The sequence below is a fragment of the Pinus tabuliformis genome, chromosome 4_2, assembly GCF_031772625.1.
Source record: "Pinus tabuliformis cultivar Carrire ecotype Pingquan chromosome 4_2, CPIR1, whole genome shotgun sequence".
NCBI lineage: Eukaryota > Viridiplantae > Streptophyta > Pinopsida > Pinales > Pinaceae > Pinus > Pinus tabuliformis.
Genome location: NC_142304.1, coordinates 1090129725 through 1090156858, shown reverse-complemented (window position 1 = coordinate 1090156858; position 27134 = coordinate 1090129725).

Here is a 27134-nt window from a genome sequence, read left to right as displayed (position 1 = left end):
TTGAAGATATAACAGGTCCCTTTGAAAGATTTGAATGTACAGGTCCCTTAGAGAACTGAAGATTTAATAGGTCCCTTGAGAAAACTGAATGTAATAGGTCCTTTGAGAAAACTGAAGGTGTTCATGCAGCTCTTTGTATTGTTACAGGTTCACTGAGCTTGCCATTTGCTGAAGTGTTGGTGCCCAAATCCTTGTAACAGCTTGGTGGAAGTCTGTTGAAGTAGCCTTTGGTGTCAAAAACTTTTTTTTAACAGGTCCCAACTGAATGTTTTAAACAGGTCCCATTACTACTGGTTGGAATGTCTTAACAGGTGTCAATTGCTTTAACAGGTCCCTTCTGAAAATCTTAAACAGGTCTTATGACTGCTGGTGTTGGACTACTGGTGTTGGTAGCATAGATGTCTGAACAGAATAGGTCCCTCTGCAAAATATTTATAACCAGGTCCCTCTGAAATAAAATCATGACAGAACAACTTATTTGTTAAAGTCTGGAATTACTGCTGGTAACAAGCTACTGTTGGAAATTTACAGTGAAATATAGAATAAGAAATCTGAAGTATTTACAAGGGAGAGATAAAAGTAATAGAACAGATGCCTCTCTCCCCGACTTAAAGTTTGACTTGTCCTCAAGTCATGATTCAACTGAGAAATGAAACAATGAACAAAAGAAAGAGAATTCATACCCGCCAATAAATTGGTTTTCAGGTAGGAATTCGGGGTTAGATTGTGCCAGATACTGGTTTTCACATCTAACCCATTATTTTTTGTTTTTGTTTTTGTTTTATTTATTTATTTATTTTGTTATTTTTATTATTTTTGTTTTTTTTCTTTTTATTTTTCTTTTTTATTTTGAAATTGAAAGGAAATGAAACTAAGGCAGTGATACTGCAGCTGAGGGCTGCAGTATCTCAACCTCTTCTTGCTGAGATAGTGTATGGAGAAAATCTTGCTTGCTGATGGGCTTGTTGTACAGCTTCAGGCGATGACCGTTGACTGTGAAGGAATGACCTTCGCCATCAATAGTTTGGAGCTTTACTGAACCATTGTCATAAGCCTAAACAATTTCATAGGGGCCCATCCAATGGGTGGTGAACTTAGCTTTATGATCCTTGAATTTTGAATCAAAAAGCAGAGCCCAGTCACCTTCCTTGAAGTGCTTCTTCTTAATGTGTGAATCATGCCATTGCTTCCTGTGCTTTTGCATGAGGATGGTGGTTTGTTCTGCTTGCTGCCTCATCTCATCCAGCTGGTTCAACTGCTGGATTCTCTCTTTTTGTGCTTGATCCAAATCAATTAGTAAATTTGCAGCTAATTTAAAAGTGTGAATTTGGAATTCAATAGGAAGCATGACATCCTTACCGTACACCAATTGGTATGGTGTAAATCCGGTGGTATCTTTCCAAGTAATCCGGTAAGCCCAGAGTGCCTCTTTGAGCTTTTCTTCCCAGTTTTCCCGGTTCATTGCAACAGTTTTGGTAATGATCCCCTCCAAAGTCTTGTTGGTTGATTCCACTTGCCCATTGGCCTATGGATGGTAGGGGGTACTTTTCCTATGCTTTATTTGGTACTTGTCTGTGATGTCCTTCATGATCTTTGAGGTGAATTGAGTACCTTGATCAGTGACAATTTCTCTTGGCACTCCATACCTCACAAAGATCTCCTCAAAAAGGAAATTGACTACTGTGTGTTCGGTTGCTCTTACCAATGCTTTTGCTTCTGCCCACTTTGTGACGTAATCAGTACATACTAGGATGTACTTCTTACCATTAGAGGCTGGGTTGATAGGTCCTATGAAGTCCAGAGCCCACTTATCAAATGGTTCTAAGTGAACTTGGGGCTGAAGGGGCATCTGATCGGTAGCTGTTGGTCTGCCCATTCTTTGGCAGCTGTCACAACTCTTTACATACTTCTTGGCATCCTTGAAAATGGATGGCCAGTAGTATCCAAGAGTAAGAACTTTGAAGGCTGTCCGCTTCGCTGCAAAATGCCCACCACATGGTTCATCATGGCAAGATTTTAAAATGTCAATTACCTCATCATTTCGTACACATCTCCTAATGATCATATCAAAGCCAGTGTAAAAGAGATCGCCATTAAGCCATGAATATCTAGCACTTTGTTTGATCAGTCTTTTCCTTTCCTTTGCAGTGAAATGTGGAGGTGTTCTTCCTGTAGACAAGTAATTAGCTAAATCAGCAAACCAAGGAGTTACTATGGAAATTGCAAATAAGTGCTCATCCGGAAAAGAATCCTCAACAGGAACAATCTCACCTGGATTTTGCAGTCTAGACAGAAAATCTGCCACCTGGTTTTCTTTGCCTGGTCTATCTAACACTGTGATGTTAAATTCCTGTAACAATAGTAACCATCTGGTAACTCTGCCACTAGTTATTGGTTTATTCATGAGATGTCGAATGGCAGAATGATCAGTATGTACAAAGACTTCATAACCAGTTATGTAATGGCGGAATTTATTCACAACATAAATGATGGCAAGTGTTTCCTTTTCTGTAACTGTATAGTTTAGCTCGGCAGGTGTGAGATTTTTACTAATGAAATAAATTGCATATGTACAAGATTCTTCTTTTTGGCCTAAGGATGCACCTATTGCAGTGTCAGATGCATCGGTAAAAATATGAAATGGTAAACTCCAATTAGGCCCTCTCAGGACTGGTGCGGTAGATAGTTTCTTTTTGAGTTGTTCAAATGCATGTTGGCAGTTCTCAGTCCAATTGAAAAGTACATCTTTGGCTAGAAGTTTAAACAAAGGTAAGGCTATCTTGCTAAAATGTTCAATGAATCTGCGGTAATAACTAGCATACCCAAGAAAACTTCTTACCTCTCTCTGATTCTATGGAATAGACAAATTGGCAATAATCTGGATCTTGGCTGGGTCAACCTGGATGCCTTGAAAAGAGATATAATGGCCCAACACTATCCCTTCATTTAACATCATGAAGCACTTTTCGTTGCTGAGGGACAGGTTAACTTCAATACATCTTTTCAAAACTCTCTCTAGATTTTCTAATGCATGTTCAAAAGAATTGCCATATACTGAAAAATCATCCATATACACTTCAACACAATCATGAATCAAATCAGCAAAAATAGATAACACAGCTCGCTGAAATGTAGCTGGAGCGTTACAAAGTCCAAATGGCAAGACATTGTAGGCATAGGTGCCCCAAGGACAGGTGAAGGTGGTTTTTTCCTGGTCTTCAGAGGCAATCCGGATCTGGTTGTAGCCACTGAAACCGTCAAGAAAGGAAAATGATGATTTGTCGGCTAGGGTGTCTAACACTTGATCAATGAATGGCAGTGGGAAGTAGTCTTTGAGCGTTGCTTTGTTCAACTGTCTGTAATCAACACAGATGCGCCACTTGCCATTTTTCTTGGGCACAATAACCAATGGGGATACCCACTGACTGTCAGAAATAGGATATATAAAGTTGACTCTCAAAAGTTTTTGCAACTCCTCTCTGACAATGTCTTGGAGCATGGGGTTCATTCTTCTTTGTGGTTGCCTCACCGGTTTAATGGTGCTATCTGTGTAGATGTGGTGAGTGCATGTGTCGGGGTGAATCCCATGCATGTCAGTGTAATCCCAAGCGAAGGATTTTTGGTACTTCGTCAAGAGTCTAATCAATTTCTCTTGTTGAGATGAGTCTAGGTGGTTGCCTATGTTCAAAGTTTTCCCTGGACTGATCTCTATGACTTGACTCTGTGTATTGGTGATGGATTGAACTGGAAAGATGTCATGAAATGTAGATTGCAAGGAGTGGATAGTGCATGTTTCTTGAAAGTTTTGAGCCAGAAGTACATCTGCAGCATTATATTGTTCATTTCTCAAATTTTCAGATACATCAGGTTGAGAAAGAAATAGTTCTACCAAATCATTATTGTCTTCGTGGAAATCATAGATCTGGTCAATGCTAAAAACAGATTGTACTTCCTCTTTGTCATTAAATTTATCATCAAGCCACAAGTTATGTGTTACTGCAGGTGATTGTGCCGATGGATAGAGGGTGAGTTGTTTCCTTTCGGTCCCTCTAGAGATAATCATGTTACCTGATCGGCATCCAATAAATGCATCAGCAGTCGCTAACCATGGTCTACCTAGAATGATAGGATGTCCTCCTAGATTGGATTTGGGTTGAAGGACTAGGAAATCCACGGGATACTCCCAAGAGTCCAGTGAGACAATGATATCTTCCAAAATCCCCTCAGGAATGACTTTGGACCTATCAGCTAGTTCAAGAACAATCGTGGTATGTTGCAAATTCATAAGCTGGAGTGTTCTCATGGTTTCAAGGGTCATGACATTGATTGCGGCTCCTAGATCTATCAAAGTGTTTGGAATCCGTATGTTGTTAATGATGGTGGTCACTTTTGGAATGCCCGGATCAACATACTTCTCCATGGAGATGGTATTGGTCATAAGGCCTGCTAAATTTCCTAAAACATGAATGGTCTGAGGATCAATCCTCTTTCTAGTAGGTTTCTTGAGACACATGTCTTTGATGGCTTTGGTGTAGATAGGAATGTCCTTTATAGCTTGCAGCAAAGGGATTTTTATGTAGACATTTTTAAGTTCATCCAAGACATCAAATTGCGGTGGAGGCAGTGGTGGTTTTACTTGGACCAAACGGTCTGGAAAAGGTGGGTGCAGTGATTGCATCTGTTTGTCCTTGGTTTCACTGCTTGGTTTTGTTTGAGTTGTCATTTCATTTTCTTTTTCTAAGTTTTCTTCTTGCTGATCTGTTATTGGAGAATCCTTTTGAAGCACCCTACCAGACCTCAAATTAATGTTTTGCAAAGGCAGTGTGGAGTAGGAGGTTCCTTCCTCTACATTATAAGCTGGCCTCTCTGCTCTATTGTTCGGATTTGGGACAGTTTGAGCAGGTATTTGTGTGGGTCTGGGAGGTTGTGGGTTAGTTGGAAATTGAAGTTGTGGTACATTTATTTGTGGAGGAGCAGGCAAGGTCTGTTGAGAGGGTTGGGGCTGATAAACAACTTGCTGAGGGTGCTGCTGATATGGCTGTGAATGTGATGGATATGGCTGTTGGTACTGCTGATATGATTGTGAGTAAGGTGGGTATGATTGAGGATATGGATGGTAGGATTGGGAATACTGTTGAGACAGTCTCCATTGATTTTGTGATTGGTTTCCATGCTGCCATGGCATAGGTATATTCCATGAGTTTTGTGCATACATCTGATCATTCATAGGAAATTGCATATTTTGATTAGGAAACATACCTTGGGGTGCTTGCCTTGGCTGCCATGGTCGCTTTGCACCCATGTAGTACACGTTCTCCATCTCTGTGCTGGCTGCCATGTTACAGTTCTGCAAAATTTTAACTTTAGGACAGTTAAACATATCATGATGCTCAGTACAGAAAGCACATACTTGGATATTCTCTAGAGGGCAGTCTTTTAATGCATGTTTCTTGCGACACTTGGGGCAGAAAATAGCCATGATATTGTCTTCTTCCTCCTGTTTCTTTTTGGATTTTAATGTATCAATTTGGTTTCCTAGAGTGCTCAACAAATCTGTTTTGAACTCTTCTAAAAGATTACCAATTTCAGCCCAGGTGACACTAGCAGAGGCAGTTTTTGTGACCCTAGATGACAAGGTTCTCTTTCCCATTTTGGCTTTACTTCTTGAATATTTTTCACACAGTTCAGCTATTTCTTCAAAGGGTAAGGCAGAGATGTCACCTTTGCCCATTAAGTTGAGATCATCCATGTATTCTTCCCAGATACCTTTCAAGAATATTGTGCGGACTAGATCAGGAGGCATTGTTCGTTGTTTAGATTTTTGCAAGTTATAGACAAACCGTTCTAGATATTCTTCTAAGTTTTCATCCTCCTGCTGACTCATTCTAAAGATGTCATCTTTAGAGTCTTTGGATCTGCAATAAGGCTGATATTTCCTCAGAAATATTCTCCTCATGCCATCCCAATCTACTATGGCATGCTCACCTAGCCCCATAAACCATTTCAAGGCTGCTGCCTTTAATGTGGCTGGAAACAATCTGAGTCTATGAGCATCATCCGTATAGCCATAAGTTCGACATACAATGTCAAACTCGAATAAGAATGAGTCCGGATCCTCTGAAGCCATACCATAGAAATTGGGTAGCACGGATGGGGGTATATTTTTCATTTTGATCTCCTCATCCTCCTGTGGTTCTTGTATAGGGAATTTAAAAGTTGATTCCTCCTCCTCTTGATGGGGAACTGATCCAGATCCCTCCTCAGCCATTCTAATTGGTCTCCTGGTGTCTCTTGGTGGAAAAGAGAGAAAGGAAGATTGCTTGGTAATGGTACTAATTTTCCCTTGTGTAGAAGATTTAGGAAAGGGTTGCTGCTGTATTTTATGTGCAAATAGAGTTTCCCTCTCAGCAAGAGTAATGTGCTGTCCTGAATAAAATCTTTCTGCCAATGTTTGAATATCCTTCTCAGATGGTGTTGTATTCCCTGGAGAGTCTGCTCCTGATGATGATGGGTTAGTTTTGAGATGGTGGGGGCTTCTTACAAATCTCCCTTGATTGTCCCTAAGTCTAGGCATAAATGAACATGATTTCTAACTGTGTTTTTGTTTGTTTTTGTGTATTGAAATTTTTTTCTTTTTGTTTGAATCCTTTACGTATGCCTCCCCGGCAACGGCGCCAAAATGTAGTGGTTCCATCTAGGGTACTAGACTATACTCTATATTTAATATCGACCGAGGTGCGTAAGCTTAGAGGCGTGGTCTAAAATATATAGACATAAAGAATCTCTGGCCAAGTGATTATGATGTAGGTTACAAGGCTTCTTTACGGAAGACCGGAATATGTAGCCTATCATTCACACACCTAGATTACCCTACTGATATGCTTGATTACAGTGCTTGTTATGAGATGCATCTATCAAATCAAACCATGAACCTAAGTTCTGTGTATGACTGTAACAATGATTTTAACCTCCTTACAGAGATATCACCCAGAAAACCCTTGTTTGGTAAACACACACAACATGCAAAGATATTTACACTATCAAACTATATAAAGAGAACATAAATGAACTGTGAAACAAAACAGAGTTTATGATAATGTCTCTATAAGTCACACAGGGATCGAATCCCTTACAAGGCTCCCTTCCAGATCCTAGTGCTGACCATTCAACATAACCATAAACCATTCATAAGCGCACACCATATACGTGCAATGAAAATCAAAGGCTATAGAAATCAAAAGCTATGTAACTGCTATGCAAACCATAAGCTGTGTAAATCGAAAGCTATGTAATCGTAACTGTGATGCAAACCATATGCTATATAAATCAAATCCAATATAAATACTGTGCGAACATGTGATAACCGAAATGTAACAAAACAAATGAACAGTATACCAATCGAAGAACGCAGGGCCCGTCCGCGTCCTAAGGGTACACTGGCTATAACCGATCAGCTATCAAATCAATGCAAGAGGTATACACACGTCGTGACTGTGAATAGGTATTTGTATTAACTTAAAACTCTGTTATGAGAAAACGATTCAACGATTAACCCTTCAAACATTAACCTGACTGTATTTACATATGCGTACGCACAGCCATGTCATCGATACAATGAATGTACATTCGGCTGTTGCCGCTTTTATCACATAAGCCTTTTCAAAATGTTTCCATGCTAAGTGTTTCAAAAAGAACAAAAAAAACTAAAATGAAAATGGAACGATGCTGTTGCTGCTTTTGTCTGTCAGAGTGCCCTGCTTTGACTTGAGTTGACCGCATACATAGGAGGTTCGATTTGGCTGGGAGATAGGTGTTTGTCCATGCTTGGACATTCTGCTTTTCGCCCATGCCTTTCGTTCTAGCTCATCTGCTGCTCCACATGTCAAACGATAAGCTCATTACAGGATGTAGGTACTTCCTGTAACCATGTCATCAAAAACTTCCAATTCTTGAACATAAAACCCCTAAATTAATTTCTATGCAATTTAATAACTATAAAACGATTAATAATCAATATTCAAGGATTTTGAGGGATATATGATGAAAATGCATGGATAAATGATATGTTTTTGGGAAGGAAAAAGGGTCTTGCGATGATACCAACAGAAGTGATGTGCTTTACTAACTCTGCAAAGTTTGGAATGAACCTCCTTACAAAGTTGATCTTACCCAGGAAGGATTGTATGCCCTTTTTCAACCTTGGGATGGACAATGTCTGAATGGCTTGAACCCTTGCTAGATCAATCTTCACAACTTCAGTGGAAACAATATGTCCCAGAAGTTTGTCTTCTTCTAGAGCAAACTGTGACTTCTTTGGGTTTACTGAGATTCCGAATTGTCTGCACTTTAGGAAGACCTTCTTCAAATGTTGTAAATGGTCTTTGTGGTTGTTGGAGAAGACTGTTATGTCATCAAGATAAATAAGGACAAACTTGTCCTTCTCTCCCACAAAGGCTATGTCCATGGCCCTCTGAAACGTGGCCCCAACATTCATCAGTCCGAAAGGCATCTTGGAGTACATGAAAGTACCCCAAGGAGTAGTGAAGGTAGTCTTTTCCTGATCTTCAGGATGTACAACAATCTGATTGTAACCTGAAAATCCATCTAAGAAAGACATGACTCTAGCCCCTGAAACCTTTTGCAGCAAGTGTTCCATCTTGGGCAGGGGATAGTTATCTTTTTTAGAGCACTTGTTCAGATTTCTGAAGTCGACAAAGCCTGATTTCTCGACTTTTCTTCCTTACCACCACTAGGTTGGCTATCCACTTCGAATACCTTAGGGGAATTATGATTTTGGCATCCAATAGCTTCTTGATTTCTTTCTTGATGAAAGGCAGTAAGAGAGGGCTGACAAGTCTTAATTTCTGCTTAAAAGGGGTGGTGTTCCTTTCTAGTGGGATCCTACGCTGAATAATGTCCGGGTCATAGGTTTTTAGATCACTGTATTCCCAGGCAAAAATATCAGTGAATTGCTTCATGAGGGAGAAATACTCGGAATTTTGGGCAGAAGACAAGTGAGTAGACAGATTCATGAATTTCGGATGGGCTGGGCTCCCTATATTATGCTTACAAACGACAGACTCATTCTCTATTTTGGCCGGCTTGTAGGGCACGTCATTATGATCGAAAAGCTTCTCTAGAGGCACCAATCCCTTTGGTATGTGATTACTGGGCAACTGGACGATGCTTTCTCGGCCGATTTCACTTTTTAGCTTGGACTGGCCGAATTCTTCCATGTTTTGATTTTCTTGGTCAATGTGCATTTCAGCAAATTCCTCAATGACTTGTAAAAACCTATTGATTTCCTCATCGTCTTCAAAAACTCTCCAATATTTGACATTGTCTGGAAAGGACGGTCTGTATTTTACCTGAACTTCATATGTCAATTTAGGAGGCAAAGGAGGAACAAACGTGCTAGCAGAGACAACAAGGGAGTTGGCAAGTTGGTTCTTCATTCTTGGAATATAAGAAATGTTGAAATCTTTGAAAGAATATTTGAGCCTCCATACCTCATCCCGGTATGCTTTCAGCCTTGGATGCTTTGCTTGGAACATTTTATTTACTTGCTGAATGATGAGGAATGCATCTCCAAACACTTGTAGTCCTTTGATACCCATTTCTTTAGCGGCGCTTAAGCCCAGAATCAAAGCTTCATACTTTGCTATGTTGTTTATGACCTGAAAGGTTAATTTGTAAGAGAAATGAATGTATTCCTATGTTGGGAACATAAGGACCACACCTGCCCTTGCAACTTCTTTAGAGCAAGCCCCATCTAAGAACATATCCCAAATCTGTGGGTTTCCATCCTCTGTGATCTAGTAAACTGGTTTCTTAAGCTGCGTGGAGGCCAACTGAGATTCTTCGATGTGAAAGAATACATGCTCAAAAACAGTATCCAAAACATAGATGGGATGATTCTTAGGGTTCTTCTCATCACTGATGATATAATCCAATTGCGCCTCTCTGTATAATCTCTTGCTTTCACCTCCCAAAACTAGGACAATAGCATAGGACAAATCATTTTGTAATGATCCACCTAGTCTCTTGATCCATCCTATGGAAAGTAACATGCCAAACTTGGGTGGTACATCTGCTACAACAATATCCATCATCATGCTTTTCATGGGCAGCTGACACAAAGTGATGGCTAGGTCCTTGATTAATCCTAGACATTTCACTTTTCTAGAGTCAAAAGAGAACAGTTCATGATAAGGCTTGGTAATTTCTAGACCTAGCTCATCCAGAACAACCTTGGGCATTAGGTTATGGCTAGCTCCAGTGTCCAAAAGGTAGTTGTGAAGGATTTTATCATGAATAGTCAGAGAGACATAGAATGATGGGGAGTTGTCTTCACAGTTTTCAATCATTGGGCTGAGGATAATAGCTGGCTTGTCATCTTGCAGATTTACACAATCATTGGAGGCTTGGATGGCTTTAGGCTCGAGATCCTCGAGGATGGATCTTTTGAAGGACTCATTTTTCACTAATTCAATCAGAGGCATAGGTATTCTTAGCTTCTGAATTTCTGATTGAAAACTGAAAGGGGAAGGAGACTTGTCAAGGCCTCTTACCTCATGAGCTGGAGCTTTGAGGGTGATGGGATCAACTGCCGGTTGTTTCTGCTTATTAGCTTGCTGTAATGCAGGGGCAACAACTCTTTGAACAAGAGTTTCCTTGGCATTATTCATCTTTGACTGCAGATTATATCTGCGCTGATCTTCAATTTGTAGGATAGCTTCATCATCCCATTCCTGGCTGATCTGGTCATTGCATAATGACTTTTCATATGCAGCTGAGGTCAAAAAGGAAGCATTGCCTTTGTCTTCTAGACAATGAATCTCATCATCTTCTTTGAACTACTATTCTTCCATTATTGCGTTCTGAAAAGGAGCCTTCACCCTTTGGTCTTCATTTGCATTTTTGTTTCTTTGCAAAATCTGCAACTGCTCATTCGTTCTTCTATATGGATTTGGATTTGGGTTTCTTGGGGCAAAGGTATTAGGCATTCTTCCTTTCCCCGGTTGCTGCTCAACCTTCAATTTAGAGATTTTAGAGGCTAATGACTTGATCATTTTGGTCATTTTCTCTATCTTAGGATCGGAGGATGATGAAGACTCGCCCCTCTGTCTTCTTCTATCAACATTTCCCTTGAGCTTCTCTGCCACCATGATGTTTGATTCTACTTCCAAGGCTGCATCCTGCATGTCAGCCAAAGTAGCACATCGCCACTCTCTCAACAGTAGGCAGAAGTTAGAATCAAAAGCATCAACATAGGTCAGTTTAGCAGAGGTAGTAGTGGGCTTTACTTCAGCTGGTATCTTGTTGTACATGAGGTTAAATCTCTTATTAAAATTGGACAACAGTTCACCATTTTCTCTCTTCAAGTTCCCAAACTCAATGTGGTAGTAGAGGAGATCCTTCTTATCCCCCTAATGTTTTAGGAATGCATCATCTAAGGCTTCAATATCTGCTATAGATCTTGGGGCTAGTTCTCTAAACCATTTTCTAGCCTCTCCATCTAAGCTTTGGACAAAGACTCTCATCCACACATCATCTTCACTAATGTAAAGATTATCAGCATAGCTATAAAATGACTCAAGGTGTTCTTCAGCAGTAACACCTTCGGTCCCAGTGAACTTAGGCCTATATTTATGATATTCTCCAGTAGGCATAGCATTCAAAGGATTGGGCAATATTAGAGGTCCATACCTAGCAGCTATGATTCTTTCAATTTTGGTGGGTGCTTGTGGACCTGCCATAACTGTGGTGACTAAAAGAGTACTAGAAGTATGAATGATAGAAGGCTGAGGAGTGACTGATGAGACCAAAGGAGTGTGATGGATAGGCGGTGAGGTTCCCTTTGGGCTAACAACAAAAGGAGAAACTAAAGGATAAGGAACTTTATGAATTTCTGAGAGTTTTTCTTCACTGCTAGTATTAGAATCTGTACTCTCAACATGTATTTGTTCTATTGCAGGATTTTCTTGAAGAGATATAGAACATTGTTTAGGTTTACCTGAACCTGATGCTCCTTTTTTCAATGTCTTTCTTTCTTTGAAGGTATTTCCAGGGTCAGGTATTAGATCAACTTGTGATTTCTGAGGATTTCTCTGAGTGTGCCTCACAAACTGAGCCAGAAATTTGGATTGGAGTCGCCAAGAGGTTCGACCTCTAGTAGAGTCGCCAGATAGATGATTACAAACAAAAATGTGCCCAGACTTTGTATATCATAAAAGTTGGGTCTGTGCCGTTTCCCAGGGAAGCTGAGCTTCAATTTCCTCTCCCCGACAACAACGCCAATTATGTTATCTCTCCAAGAAGCTCTCCTATGGTTTTAGCTTGGAGATGCCTGGTAACATATAATCTTCAGTGTTGTTCTCTAAACTATTGGAATGGATGATGGTTTGGATCAAGTCAGATAACCATTTCAGCTCTATTCTCACTCAAGACATGCATGAACACCCCCAATAACACAAGGCTTTAGACCGCAAATGCTCAATAGTTTGTACATTTAATGGATAGATGGAGAATACTGACAGTACCAGCAGATTGCATACATGAACATATATGAATGGATAGCTACAGGAAGCAGATAAAATTACTGATTATACTGGCAGATGCATATATAATAACACATATAAATGGCTAGCTACAGGTAGAAAAGAAGCTTGCAAATCTAATGTATCAACGCAGAGATAAGATGACAGTTATCTGGCCTTAAACACAAAGAAAACCTGAACAAATTGTTCAAGTGCAAGCGTAGAATAGAAGAGAAATGGACATTGAATATATAACAGCAAAAGAAGCTTGTATTACCAAAAAATGCAGATGAGAAGATTGAAGACAGAGGAGGAATAATCTCCAAAAGTTGAACCCTTGTTACATCTAGTTTTCTACCTTTTATAGGCTGTTTACAATGGTCCTGAGCCTTTTGAGGCTTCAGGTGTCCTAATCTATCCCTCCGTTTTGTTTAACCATTTGATTCCCTCAATGGGCAGCATGACTCGATGGTTTTCCTCTTCTAGCAGAGGAATAACCATATTCAGATATTTTGGGCAGCCTACTGTGATGCCTGGGAGCTCTCTCGTGCCAGAGATGCCCCATAATGTTTGTTAATATGGTTGCTGCACTGGTTGGACTGTCGATGCTCCATGATCTCATTTGATTCGGGTTGCAGTGTGCTATGGTCCCTCTCTTTCCCTTTCCAGGATCTTTCCACCGGTCACTGTATCCCGACCGAATCCCTCTTCTGGAATGTGAACATTTTTGCACAACGCTTCTAAGGATGGTTGGCCACCTGATCTTGGAAATGGAGTGGCTATCGGGCCTATGAAATCCCTGCAATAGTCCCTTTCAAATGATAACCATAAATGTTTTCTATTTCATACATAAAACATTGCAACTATGTAAATCTCGCCCTCTGGGTCACTGTCGTCTATCGCAACCGGCCTGGTCCCTTTGTTCTCCTTGTATTTTGAAATACTTAAAAACATGGGAAATACGCGAAAATTGGCCTCCCTCCGAACTTCAACTCTTATGGATTTCATTCCCGAACCATTTCGGGTTCGGGACTCATCCCAATCAGCTTTACCACCTGTATAGAGGCCCTGCTCCTTCTCAATATTCTGATGCAATCTTGCGATGTGATGTGGGCCCCCTGACCCTTGGTAATGTTCTGTTGTGATGTAGCGATGCAACCTGATCACAATCGTTCATCGCTCAATGCTGGGGCTTTATAGATTATGCACTCCACCGCTGCGACTATCGATGTGACTCGCTGATTAACTGTCCCTTCAGCTTGGCCGATTGCAATTTAGCCCGTTAGATCTGGGCCGTTGATCAGCCAGATCTAACGGCAGTTGTGCATTGCTCTGTTCACACCTGCAACACTCTGTTCTTTCACTGTTTTGGAGTATTTTAGCCTCCCAATATCGTATTTCCGCCCTTCTAAGGGCTTTTAACATATGATTGTTTCGATCTTGGGAGGATCTTAATCAAATCTTGAATACTTCAGGAGTGTTTTGGATGCATTTTTTGGGCCAAATGCCAACAAGGCTAACACTGGCTCCTTCTGGGGATGAAATCCTCCCTGTGAGGTTTCAAGAATCCTAGAGCAATGCCTTTCCTGTAAAACAAAATTAAATCTTCCCCCTAGTGTTCCATTGGGCATGGAGTCTTTTTAGCATAAACATAAAAACTGAAAGAAAAACACATGTACAATAATAAGTTTTTAAGGCCTTAAATGAAATAGAGTTTCAGTAACCGCCCGTTTACCGGGCTACCAAAAGTGTCTCCTCCTTCCAGAGTGTGCAGGATGAATGTATTGTTGTGCTGAACTTGAGCGATGACAAAAGGACCTGTCCATAAGGAGTCAAACTTGCCACGGTTTCCTTTCTTTTCCTTCAATGCATCCCATTTGAGCACCCAATCACCAACTTGGAAATTGTCCACTTTTGCCTTCCTGTCAAAGGTTTCTTTGATTTTCTTCTAATGGACTTGTGACTTCTCAACCAACTGCTCTCTGATCTATTGTAGTTCAACCAAGTATTTCATTCTCTTACCATGTCATTTTCTTCATCTTGTTCTTCTTGCAAGAACTTAGCCACAGGGAGAATCAGCTGGATGGGGAAAATATCATCAGCTCCATAAACCAGTTTACATGGAGAGTTCCCTATGGACTTTTTGATGGAAACTCTATCAGCTCATAGTGCAAACTTCAACTTTGAATCCCAGCTCTTTTTGTTGTCTTCTAACAATTTTTTGATTATCCTTACCAAACTCTTGTTAGGTTATTCTGTCAGGCCATTGCTTTGAGGATAATATGAGGTAGAATGCACCACTTGAATGCCAATGGATTCAGCCATGTCCATCAATTCTTTTGCCTTAAAAGTTGTTGCATTATCAGTGATTAGTTTGGTTGGGCAACCAAATCTAGTGAAAATATTCTCATTCAAGAACTTTATGACAACTTGGTGATTGGCATTCTTAGTGGGTATAGCCTCAATCCACTTGGTGAAATAATCAGTGGCTACTAAGATCCATTTGTGTTCACCACTGGAATGCGGGTTAATCTCACCTATAAAGTCCAAGCCCCACTATTGGAAGGGACCATTAACATGTATTGGCTTCAAAGGCAGAGATTTTAATTGCTGTCTTCCTACAAACCTTTGGCACTTGTCACAAGCTTTTACAGAAGAAAACACATCAGAGAACAGCGTAGGCCAATAATACCCAGCCCTTAAGATTTTGTGAGCTGTGGTTTTCCAATAATGATGCCCTCCACAGATGTTAGAATGAAACTGGTGTATGACCTCCAGAGCTTGTTCTTTATCTAGACACCTCAAGAGGATTCCTGATGGGTCTTTCCAGTAAAGCAGATTTTTGTCAATGTAGAATTTGGCTGATCTGAGTCTAGTGGTACGAGCTTGACTTGAACTAAGCCCTGGAGGAACTTCCAACTTCTGCAAGAAATGAACTATGCTGGAATACCATTCGCATGTGGCTAGATTTTCAGCCAAGGACTGATTCTGCTTTTGCTCTTCTGATGCTCCCTTTGTTTGCTCATCATATGAATTTAGACCCATGAAATTTATGTCTAACAAGCTGCAATTTTCTTCAGCCATGAGCTTAGCCAAGCCCTGGCCTTTGACAAGCTTAGTGGGCTTCACCTCTATGTCGAATTCTATGAATTTTGCAATCCATTTTTCCCTCTTTCCATCAATATCTGGCTGAGTTAAGACATATTTCACTGAGGCTGAGGGCACATATGCAACTACTTTGGAATGCAGAATATAAATCCTAAATGCTTTCAAAGATTTTATGAGAGCATAAGATTGCTTCTCAATAAGGTCATACCTTAGTTCAACATCCCTTAGAGTTTTGCTGAAAAAGGCCACGGGGTGCCTTCATCATTTTTCTGCAAAAATATTGCTGCCAGTGTATCATAAGAGGCAAAAGAGAAGATACAAAACTCCTTAGTGTAATCTGAGCTGATTAGAGTGGGAGCTTCCATGATAGCTTGCCTGATGGTTTCAAAAGATATTCTTGAAGCAGCTGTCCATTTTATCTCCGATCCTTTCTTCAGCATGGAAGTGATGTGCTTTACTAACTCTGCAAAGTTTGGAATGAACCTCCTTACAAAGTTGATCTTACCCAGGAAGGATTGGATGCCCCTTTTCGACCTTGGGATGGAAAATGTCTGAATGGCTTGAACCCTTGCTGGATCAATCTTCACACCTTCAGTGGAAACAATATGTCCCAGAAGTTTGCCTTCTTCTAGAACAAAATGTGACTTCTTTGGGTTTACTGAGATTCCAAACTGTCTGCACTTTAGGAAGACCTTTCTAAAATGTTGTAAATGGTCTTTTTGGCTGTTGGAGAAGATTGTTATGTCATCAAGATAAATAAGGACAAACTTGTCCTTCTCTCCCACGAAGGCTATGTCCATGGCCCTCTGAAACGTGGCCCCAACATTCATCAATCCGAAAGGCATCTTGGAGTACATGAAAGTACCCTACAGAGTAGTGAAGGCGGTCTTTTCCTAATCTTCAGGATGTACAACAATCTGATTTTAATTTGAAAATCCATCTAAGAAAGACATGACTCTAGTCCCTGAAACCTTTCGCAGTAAGTGTTCCATCTTGGGTAGGGGATAGTTATCTTTTTTAGAGCACTTGTTTAGATTTCTGAAGTCGACGCAAAGCCTGATTTCTCCATTTTTCTTCCTTACCACCACCAGGTTGGCTATCCACTTCGAATACCTTAGGGGAATTATGATTTTGGCACCCAACAGCTTCTTGATTTCTTTCTCGATCAAAGGCAGTAAGAGAGGGCTGACAAGTCATAATTTATGCTTAAAAGGGGTGGTGTTCTTTTCCAGTGGGATCCTATCCTGAATAATGTCTGGGTCATAGGTTTTCAGGTCGTTGTATTCCCAGGCAAAAATATCAGTGAATTGCTTCATGAGGGAGCAATACTCGGAATTCTGGGCAGAAGACAAGTGAGTAGATAGATTGATGAATTCCGAATGGGCTGGGCTCCCTATATTATGCTTACAAAAGGCGTACTCATTCTCTATTTGGGTCGGCTTGTAGGGCACGTCATTATGATTGAAAAGATTCTCTAGAGGCACAAATCCCTTTGGTATGTGATTAATGGGCAATTGGATAATGTTTTCTCGGCCAATTTCACTTTTTAGCTTGGATTGGCCGAATTCTTCCATATTTTGATTTTCTTGGTCGATGTACGTTTCAGCAAATTCCTCAATGACTTGTAAAAACCTGTTGATTTCCTCATTGTCTTCAAAAACTCTCCAATATTAGACATTGTCTGGCAGGGATAGTCTGTATTTTACTTGAACTTCATATGTCAATTTAGGAGGCAAAGGAGGAACAAACGTGGTAGCAGAGATAACAAGGGAATCGGCAAGTTGGTTCTTCATTCTTGGAATATAAGAAATGTTGAAATCTTTGAAAGAATCTTTGAGCCTCCATACCTCATCCCGGTATGCTTTTAGCCTTGGATGCTTTGCTTGGAACGTTTTATTTACCTGTTGAATGATGAGGTCTGCATCTCCAAACACTTGCAGGCCTTTGATACCCATTTCTTTAGCGGCGCTTAAGCCCAAAATCAAAGATTCATACTCTGCTATGTTGTTTGTGACCTGAAAGGTTAATTTGTAAGAAAAATGAATATATTCCTATGTTGGGGACACAAGGACCACGCCTGCCCCTGCAGCTTCTTTAGAGAAAGCCCCATCAAAGAACATATCCCAAATCTATGGGTTTCCATCCTCTGCGATCTGGAAAACTGGTTTCTTGAGCTGCGTGGAGGCCAACTGAGATTCTTCGATGTGAAGAATACATGCTCCAAAATCAGTATCCACAGCATAGATGGGATGATTCTTAGGGTTCTTCTCATCACTGATGATATAAGCCAATTGCGCCTCTCTATATAATCTCTTGCTTTCACCTCTGAAAACTAGGACAGTAGCATAGGATAGATCATTTTTTAATGATTCACCTAATCTCTTGATCCATCCTCTGGAAAGTAACATGCAAAACTTGGGTGGTACATCTGCTACCACAATATCCATCATCATGCTTTTCATGGGCAGCTGAGACAAAGTGATGGATAGGTCCTTGATTAATCCTAGACATTTCACTTTTATAGAGTCAAAAGAGAATAAGTCATGATAAGGCTTGGTAATATCTAGACCCAGCTCATCCATAACAGCCTTGGGCATTAGGTTATGGTTGGCTCTAGTGTCCAAAAGGCAGTTGTGAAGGATTTTATCATGAATAGTCAGAGAGACATAGAATGATGGGGCGTTGTCTTCACAGTTTTCAATCATTGGGTTGAGGATAATAGCTGTCTTGTCATCTTGCAGATTTATACAATCATTGGAGGCTTGGATGGCTTTAGGCTCGAGAGCCTTGAGGATGGATCTTTTGAAGGACTCAGTTTTCACTAATTCAATCAGAGGCATAGGTATTCTTAGCTTTTGAATTTCTGATTGAAAACTGAAAGGGGAAGGAGACTCCTCATGAGCTTGAGCTTTGAGGGTGATCAACTGTCGGCTGTATCTACTTATTAGCTTGCTGTAATGCAGGGGCAGCAGTTCTTTGAACAGGAGTTTCCTTGGCATTATTCATCTTTGACCGCAGATTATATCTGCGTTGATCTTCAGTTTGTAGGATAGCTTCATCATCCCATTCCTGGCTGATCTGGTCATTGCATAATGACTTTTCATATGCAGCTGAGGTAAAAAAGGAAGCATTGCCTTTGTCTTCTAGACAATGAATCTCATCATCTTCTTCGAACTGCTCTTCTTCCATGACTGCATTCTGAAAAGGAGCCTTCACCCTTTGGTCTTCATTTGCATTTTTGTTTCTTTGCAAAATCTGCAACTGCTCATTCGTTCTTCTATATGGATTTGGATTTGGGTTTCTTGGGGCAAAGGTATTAGGCATTCTTCCTTTCCCCGGTTGTTGCTCAACCTTCAATTTAGAGATTTCAGAGGCCAATGACTCGATCATTTTGGTCATTTTCTCTATCTTAGGATTAGAGGATGATGAATACTCGCCCCTTTGTCTTCTTCTATCAACATTTCCCTTGAGCTTCTCTGCCGCTGTGATGTTTGATTCTACTTCCAAGGTTGCATCCTGCATGTCAGCCAAAGTAGCACATCGCCTCTCTCTTAACAGTAAGCAGAAGTCAGAATCAAAAGCATTAGCAGAGGTGAGTTTAGCAGAGGTAGTAGTGGGCTTTACTTAAGCTAGTATCTTGTTGTACATGCGGTTAAATCTCTTATTAAAATCGGATAGCAGATCACCATTTTCTCTCTTCAAGTTCCCAAACTTAGTGTGGTAGTAGAAGAGATCCTTCTTATCCCCCCAATGTTTTAGGAATGCATCATCTAATGCTTCAATATCTGCTATAGATCTTGGGGCTAGTTCTCTGAACCATTTTCTAGCCTCTCCATCTAGGCTTTGGACAAAGACTCTCATCCACACATCATCTTCACTAATGTCAAGATTATCAGCATAGCTATAAAATGACTCAAGGTGTTCTTCAGCAGTAACAACTTCGGTCCCAGTGAACTGAGGCCTATATTTCTGATATTCTCCAGTAGGCATTCAAAGGAGTGGGTAGTATTAGAGGTCCATACCTAGCAGCGATGATTCTTTCCATTTTGGTGCGTGCTTGTGGACCTGCCATAGCTGTGGTGACTAAAGAAGTACTAGAAATCTGAATGACAGAAGGCTGAGGAGTGACTAATGAGACTAAAGGAGTGTGATGGATAGGCGGTGAGGTTCGCTTTGGGCTAACAACAAAAGGAGAAACTAAAGGATAAGGAGCTTTATGAGTTTCTGAGATTTTTCTTCACTGCTAGTATTAGAATCTGTACTCTCAACATGTATTTGTTATACTGCAGGATTTTCTCGAAGAGATATAGAACATTGTTTAGGTTTACCTGAACCTGATGCTCCTTTCTGCAATGTCTTTCTTTCTTTGAAGGTCTTTCCAGGGTCAGGTATTGGATCAACTTGTGATTTCTGAGGATTTCTCCGAGTGTGCCTCACAAACTGAGCCAGAACTCTGGAGTGGAGTCGCCAAGAGGTTCGGCCTCCAGTAGAGTCGCCAGATAGATGATTACAACCAAAAATGTGCCCAGACTTTGTCTATCATCAAAGTTGGGTCTGTGTCGTTTCCCAGGGAAGTTGAGCTTCAGTTTCCTCTCCCCGGCAACGGCGCCAATTATGTTATCTCTCCAGGAAACTCTCCTATGGTTGCAGCTCGGAGATTCCTAGTAACATATAATCTTCAATATTATTCTCTGAACTATTGGAATGGATGATGGTTTGGATCAAGTCAAATAACCATTTCAGCTCTATTCTCACTCAAGACATGCATGAACACCCCCAATAACACAAGGCTTTAGACCGCAAATGCTCAATAGTTTGTAGATTTAATGGATAGATGGAGAATACTGACAGTACCAGTGGATTTCATACATGAACATATATGAATGGCTAGCTACAGGCAGTAGATAAACTCACTGACTATACTGGCAGATGCATATATAATAACACATATAAATGGCTCTATACAGGTAGCAAAGAAGCTTGCAAATCTAATATATCAAAGCAGAGATAAGATGACAGTTATCTGGCCTTAAACACAAAGAAAACCTGAACAAATTGTTCAAGTGCAAGCATAGAACATAAGAGAAATGGACATTGAACATATAACAGCAAAAGAAGCTTGTATTACTAAAAAATGCAGATGAGAAGCTTGAAGGAACAGAGGAGGAATAATCTCCAAAAGTTGAACCCTTGTTACATCTAGTTTTTTGCCTTTTATAGGTTGTTTACAATGGTCCTGAGCCTTTTGAGGCTTCAGGTGTCTTAATCTATCCCTCTGTCTTGTTTAACCGTTTGATTCCCTCAATGGGCAGCATGACTTGGTGGTTTTCCTCTTCTGACAGAGGAATAACCATATTCAGATATTTTGGGCAGCCTGCTGTGATGCCTGGGAGCTCTCTCGTGCCAGAGATGCCCCATAATGTTCATTAAGATGGCTGTTGCACTGGTCGGACCGTCGATGCTCCATGATCTCGTTTGATTCGGGTTGCAACGTGTTGTGGCCCCTCTCTTTCCCTTTCTGGGATCTATCCGCCGGCCGATGTATCCCGACCGAATCCCTCTTCTGGCATGTAAACATTTTTTCACATCAGTTCTAAGGATTGTTGGCCACCTGATCTTGCAAATGGAGTGGCTATCGGGCCTATGAAATCCTTGCAACGATCCCTTTCAAATGATAACCATAAATGTTTTCTATTTCATACATAAAACGCTACAACTGTGTAAATCCCGCCCTCTGGGTCGCTGTCATCTATCGCAGCCAGCTTGGTCCCTTTGTTCTCCTTGTATTTTGAAATACTTAAAAACACGGGAAATAAGTGAAAATTGGCCTCCCTTCGGACTTCAACTCTTATGGATTTCATTCCCAAACCATTTCGGGTTCGGGACACATCGCGATCGGCTTTACCACCTGTATAGAGGCCCTGCTCCTTCTCAATATTCTGATGTGATCTTGCGATGCAATGTGGGCCCCCTGACCCTTGGTAATGTTCCTCTGTGATGTAGCGATGCAATCCGATCACAATCATTGATCGCTCAACGCCGGGGCTTTATAGATTATGCTCTCCACCGCCGCGACTACCAATGTGACTTACTGATTAATTTTCCCTTCAGCTTGGCCGATTGCGATTTAGCCCGTTATATCTGGGTCGTTGATCAGCCAGATATAACGGCAGTTGTGCATTGCTCTATTCGCACCTGCAACACTCTGTTTTTTCACTGTTTTGGAGTATTTTAGCCTCCCGATAGCGTATTTCCACCCTTCTAAGGGCTTTTGGCATATGATTGTTTTGATCTTGGGAGGATCTTAATCAACTCTTGAAGACTTCAGGAGTGTTTTAGATCCATTTTTTGGGCCAAATTCCAACAAGGCTAATAGTTCCAATAAGGGACACGAGGCAGCTAACACCAGCATGACACGGCGGTACGATGGACACGTCACAGGAAAATTTTACGTTTTGAGGGGTCATAAAGGGCCAAAATAGGGCAAAATGTGTCACCACTCACAACGTGACACATGGAAAAGGATGACATCACATCGGCATTCGACGATTAGAGGATGAGCACTGTCACTCCTAGTGAAAACTCTGATTGCGATCTGTCGATAAAGGGGCTCCAACACAGGGGTTGACCCGTACTCGCATAAAGAGTCAAATATCCAAGGGTTGAGCGTAGAGGGTGATCAACAATCGACGATCGTCGAAACAATGTATCACTCCATAGTGAAACCTCCAATTGTGATCTTCTGATAAGGGGGCTCATTTTTCATGCTAGCGCATGATCTATAACAACTTAAAGGACCAGGGGCATCTAACCATTTACAAAGGAAAATAGTCCATGAACAGGAGTCTAAAGGCCCTAACGCCTTAGGGATAAGCACCCGGTCATATGATAAAGAAGTATTGAAATGACTCAAAGCAAAAGGGGCCTAAAGGGATCAGAGTTTGTTGTTTCACAAAGCTTATTGTGTGTAAAGATTGTGACAGGTATAATCCTCGATCTTACGCTATGGTTTTTTTATGAGGCATGCTATGTTCTGATAGCATGGTACAAGGATTTAAAGACGTAATGGGTCGACAACCGAGATATTTAACGGAGATATGGGGACTCAAGAAGAATTAATGGCTCAACATGGAGCTCCACTTAGTCATACAATGAAGGAATGACAATTTCCGCTTCTACTATGTGACAAGCCACCACAGTTGATCGCTACCAACTCTAGAGAGTGCTGAAGTCAGGTAGTTAAGGCAAAAGCGAAGGGAACTGACCGAGCAGCTAGAGGTACACATTTTGGTAGAGATGTGGCCTAATCAAGGGCCATCACAGGAATGACAGATGTATGTTTTCCTCAGGCATCTTTCAGTTTTTCTTATTTCTGTTTATTTTGTATTTTTTGTGTATTTTCAAGAGAGGAATCAAATCCTTGGTAATAATTTTAGGCAGTAAAGCTATCGCACGCCAAGACATCTAATCAATTAAACAATTGGCCCTTGGTTGAGATAATTTGTAACTGATTCAAAGCTCCCCCTCTACTTATAAATAGGGGGAAGAAACACTTAATAAAGGTTTTGAAATTCTACACCTGAGGGGTCCAAATTCTGTGATTCCACTTTCGGTTCTATTTGCATATTCAGGAGGGACTTGAGCTATGTATTTGTAAATGTGAATGGACTGGTGAATTGGACCCATTTTGAAGGATGAATGGAACTCTTTGGTGATTCCAATCATATCAATGTGAAGTATGTTTCCCCTTTGTTTATCATTTCATGTATGTTTTTCTCCCTCTGAAATAGTGTAATGAAGTTGTCGGTTTCACTTTTATTCATGGTTGTATATTTTACTGCTAAGCAGTAACAGTTCATGTGGTAATTATAGATTTACTTGTGTTATTCGATAGCCTACAGTACATGTATGAGAAAACAATTACATATGATAATTAGTAACAAATGTATTCATGATGTATAGATCTTGGGACCTTAATTAGCACTCCACTGTTTCTTCCATTCCACTTCTTCAGTCTTCCATAATTCTTCCGAAATATTGTTGCTTAGGATTTTGTATTATTCCCAGACCTATGCATCATATTCCTTCCTTTCTCTCCTCCTCTTTGTTTTACTACAACTCCAATATTAAGCTGCATATTGTTGTGTGTCGGCCACCAAAACCAGACATTTCTCTTTAAGATTGGCCCGCTTTACCCCCTGAGCATTTGGATCCATGTATTGGCTTGAGTTTACCTTGATGAAGGCCTATTGAACCAAGCCCCATTTATTATCTTTTCAAACTACGTGACAATTGGAGTGCAACAAAAAGCCCCATTGATAATCTTCCAAAGCACTCCTCTCTTTAAGATGTCTTAGGCACTGGTCTACAATCAGCCCAAAGGTTGTCTCTAGGAATATTTCTATATCTCCTGAAGCACTTGTGTTACAGGTGCTTGAAAAAGTGACAACATTATGCACAGATGCTTGCAAGAGAGGGCTTAGTGGAGTCCATATGCAGGATGGACAAGTGGTATAATATGAGTCCTGGAAACTAAACGAGCATGAGCATAACTACCTGACACATGATCTTGAGTTGGCAATGATCATACATGCACTAAATATTTAGAGACACTCTATTCTTGGTAGGAGGTTTGTACTTATGAGTGATCACATTGGATTGAGGTATTTGTTTAACCATCGGAATCTGAACGCTAGATAGGCTAGATGGTTGGCCATCATCAACGAGTTCGATTTCGAGATCAGGTACATCAAAGGTAAAGAGAAGAGGGGGGTGGATTCTCTCAGTAGACGAGTACAGGTACATCACTTGGTAGCTATGAGCTCCTATGGACAGATTTATATGATAGGATATTTCAGGTAGGTTAGTAGGATGTTAGGTATATGGATATTGTGCACAGGTTGCAATAGGGTGTTGGTATAGGTACATGTGCAAGTATAGGTACAGATACAAGTATAGATACATGTACAGGTATAGGTACATGTGCAGGTGCACGTGCACAGGGTATGGATTATTGTATTACAGCAGATGAATTGGTCAGGTTTCGAGATAGGATATATGTACCAGATAACAGTGAGCTTAAGAAGGTGATATTGAGGGAGTTTCATGCAAAACCCTATTCAGGTCACCAAGTTATTAGAAGACACTGACAACAGTGAATAAATTCTACTATTGGCCGAATTTGAAGAGGGATGTAGAAGAGTTTGTGGCGAGGTGTTTCGATTGTCAGTAAGTGAAAGAGGAATGTAAACATCCAAGTGGACTTCTACAGCCGATTGCGATTCCAAAATGGAAATGGGAGGTTATTTCCATGGATTTCATCACAGGGTTTCATAAGTTAGTGAAGCAGGATGATTCCATCATGGTCATTGTGGACAGGCTGAAAAAAAAGTTGCACATTTCATTCCAGTGAAGTCTACATTCTCAGCTAGTGATGTAGCACAGGTAGTCATCAGAGATGTGTTCAAGTTGCATGGTGTTCCAAAGAAGATTGTGTCAGACAAGGATGCAAAGTTAACTTCCAAGTTTTGGAAGGAGTTATTTGTAGGTTTGGGCACAAAGTTGGCCTTTAACACAAATTGTCATCCACAAATAGATGGACAGACAGAGAGGGTCAACTGGATATTGGAGGACATGTTGAAGATGTATGTGATGCGTCAACAACATAAGTGGGAACAGTATCTCCCTTTGATAGAGTTCGCATACAACAATGGTTATCAGGAGTCATTGAGGATGAGTCCTTTTGAGGCATTGTATGGGCAGAGTTGTAACACTCCCATCAGCTATAGTGATCCAGTTAGCAGGGTATTGATTGGACCAGATATGTTGGCAAACATGGAACACGAGATGCAGGTGATCAAGAAGAATGTAAAGGAAACACATGATAGGTAGAATATTTTTTAAAATAGGAACAGGTTTACTTGCGCATCAAACCAACGAAAAGCTCCTTGTGGATTGGATCATGTGCCAAGCTGGAACCACGGTTTTGTGGACCCTTCAATATCATTGAGAGGATTGGGCCAGTAGACTACCGACTTGCACTGCCTCCGACAGTGAAATTCCATGATGTTTTCCATGTATATTTGCTTAAGAAGTATGTTAAGGATGTTGATCATGTGATTGACTGGTATGTATTACAGGTGGAACCAAATGGAGAATTCTAGCCAGAGCCTTAGTGTATATTGCAAAAAAATGTGCTCATGCTCCGGAACCGGGCAATCAAGTAAGTTAAAGTGAAATAGAATCACTTTGGGCCCGATGAAGCTACATGGGAGATGGAAGATCATATGTAGGATATGTATCCTTCCTTGTTTTCCGGTTGAGGCAGAGCAACTTCGATATGGTGGTTTGGTATGTGCTTTATGGTGGTTTGGTAATTCTTTATGGTGGTTTGGTAATTCTTTATGGTGGTTGATATATTATTTATGATGGTTTGGTATATGCTATATGATGTTTTGATATATGCTTAGATATGGTGTTCAGTATATGTTTTGATATATGCTTTGGCATATGATTTGGTATATGTTTTTGGTATATTTTTTATAATGTTTTTATATGTACACATGTATATGGATGTAAATACCACCATGAGCTATGTTATAAATCTCCACTATGCAGTATGGGTGTTATGTCATTATGATTATGTTGTCATTATGATTTATGATTATGTGTTTATGTTATCATGATGTTATGATGTCATGTGGATTAGCACCCAGCAGGATGATCATTGGAAATACCATAATGAGTTGTGTTATAAAGCTCCACTATGCGGTATGTTGTCATGTTGTCATGATGTTTTTCTTTTGAGCAGTTCTTTCATTGTAAATACTTCATCGAGTTGTGTTATAAAGCTCCATGACAAGTATGTCTTCTTTCAACGGGTTGCTGAGGTATATGTGTGATTAAACACCAAGGACGGTGTCCCCCAAGGGGGAGGGTTTTGTAACAACCCTAAAGAAAATTCCATGTAATAGTTGTGTTATAAAGCTCCACTATGCAGTATGTTGTCATGTTGTCATGATGTTTTTCTTTTGAGCAGTTCTTTCATTGTAAATAATTCATCGAGTTGTGTTATAAAGCTCCATGAGAAGTATGTCTTCTTTCAACGGGTTGCTGAGGTATATGTGTGATTAAACACCGAGGATGGTGTCCCCCAAGGGGGAGGGTTTTGTAACAGCCCTAAAGAAAATTCCATGTAATAAAAGTTATAAAAAAAAAAAAAACAACGGTTAATGGGACACTTATTCCAAGTTGAATGTTGGACAAGACATCCTAAGGGGTGTTCATTTGTTTGTTTATGGCTAAGTAAATTGGCAAAGGCAATGACTAAGGCTTTGGAAAGGCAAAATGACATTTTTGATACATTTATTTATGAAAATAATGGAAATTAGGAGAAAAGTAAGGTGAAAGGTCACATGTTGCATGTGAGGAGGAAAATGAAAGAAAATAATGGAAAATGAAGAAAATAGAGGCCTCATTCATAAAAAG